This window comes from Fukomys damarensis, unplaced genomic scaffold, assembly GCF_012274545.1.
Source record: "Fukomys damarensis isolate Sample0158 unplaced genomic scaffold, DMR_v1.0_HiC HiC_scaffold_23, whole genome shotgun sequence".
Taxonomy (NCBI): Eukaryota; Metazoa; Chordata; class Mammalia; order Rodentia; family Bathyergidae; genus Fukomys; species Fukomys damarensis.
In genome coordinates this window covers 29975005-29976962 of record NW_022900935.1, presented here as the reverse complement: position 1 = coordinate 29976962, position 1958 = coordinate 29975005, and positions in this window count along the sequence as shown.

Genomic DNA, 1958 nt, shown 5'->3' with positions numbered 1-1958 from the left:
AGAAGATCTCAAATGACTGCCTCACCAGTGAAATGATTGATTAAATAATTAAAGGTCTAGGTTGTAGTGTGCATTTGATAATAAGAAGGCTACTAATTCTTTTTTTCTTGGTGTATGCTTGCAATACATCATTGTTACATTCATTTTAGGGAATTAGTACATGTGTATAGTATATCTTGTTGACCCCTAGATGCCCTTTCTTCTCCCCCATGTCCTCTTCCCCATCTTCAACAAGTCTGCCTTTTTGTCTACCATTTCTCCTTCCTTTTCCTTTCTGTCCCTTTCCTTTCCTCCCTTCCCCTTCTCTTTGTTTAGGTTACTTATATAAGAGAAATGTGATATTTAACTTTCTGTATCTAACATTATGGACTCGTTTCATTTATTTCCCTGCAGATGACATGATTTCATTTTTCTTTATGACTGAATAATATTCATAAATATATATTTTTTCTTTGTCCACTCAGCTCACATGACATATGGCCTGTTTCCAGAGCTTGACTGTCTTGAGTTGGGTTGCTATACACATGATTACGCATGTGTTAGTATAGAATGATGTCTTTAGTTCTTTTAAAATCTAAAGTATATATGGAGCATCACTATAGTAGCCCTGTTTATAAGACTCCCCTTATTTGAAAAGGTCCTTGCAAATGTCTGAATCTGCATTGTCCAGTAAAGTAGCCACTAGTGATGGGGGGGCTATTAAATAGTGGCTCAGTAAATATTGATTGAAACATAGCTGGTACAAGTTAAGATGTGTTCTTGGTATAAAACATACTGGATTTTAATGACAGTTTGAGAAAAAAACATATAGTATCTCATGAGTATTTTTCATATTTACTACATGTTGAAATGTTAATATTTTAGTATGCCAAATTAAAGTATATTAAAATAATTTTCACTTCTCTTTACTTTTAAAATCCAGCTATTAGATCATTTAAAATAACACATACAGCTTACATTATAATTCTGTTGGACCTACTTTTGTCTGACACAATTATGTTCTGTAAAAATTACTTTTCATTTGCTTATAGTATTTTGTGGCAGGATAACTTATTTAGGGGACACTGGGTACTAAATTTTTAATTTTTTTAAATGGTACTGGGGGTACTAAATTTAAAAAATGTGTTATATTCTTTCTTTGGCAAACAGAAACATCTATCAAGAAATCTAAAAGTCACAGTTTTCACAAACATAGTGGCTGACTGCCATCAGTTTGTATCCTTTGTTACCACTTGAAGAAAGCTAGTAACTGTACATAATAAACAGTACTGATAATAATAGCTGAAATTCATTTAGCAGTTATGTTCCAGGCATTGTGCTGGAGTCTTTCTAGATTAATGTAAATTAATCCTGCCCATCTACTTTAATTATCCCTATTTTATATCTGAAAAAACTCAGGCTAGCTTTTACATTTCTTTTAATTTTTTTTTTTAATCTCACTGTCCTGCTGGCTGAGTAGAATAAATGAATTATTTTAGATTTGCAAAATAAACTTGTTTATCCTTTAAAAAATGAACCATCTAATTTTGGGTCCTGAAATTAAGGAATGCTTTGGTTATGTAAGCCATGCCCCCAAGACAGCCTTTCAGAACTAAATCAGAGATGTAGTTATTCACATAGTACTATGTGACCTTAAAATTTTCAGCATTTATCTTAAGATTTTATAATTAAGGACTGTTTTCCCCAGAAAATTGTAAATAAGGGCCCAGTTTTAATCTTGTTTGGCTTGTGGTAAATATTCAATCAATATTTGTTGAAAGAATGAAATAATGCAAAGTAAAAAGTAAAGTTAAGCCAACTTTTAAATTTAAGGTAATAATCAGTATTTTTTGTCCTCAAACTTTTTTTGTCGTTTTTGTTTTTTTGAGACAAGGTTCTCACTACGTAGTTGAGACTGACGTGGAACTTACTATGTAGCCCAGGCTGGTCTGAACTCACAGCAATCCTCGCCTCAGCCT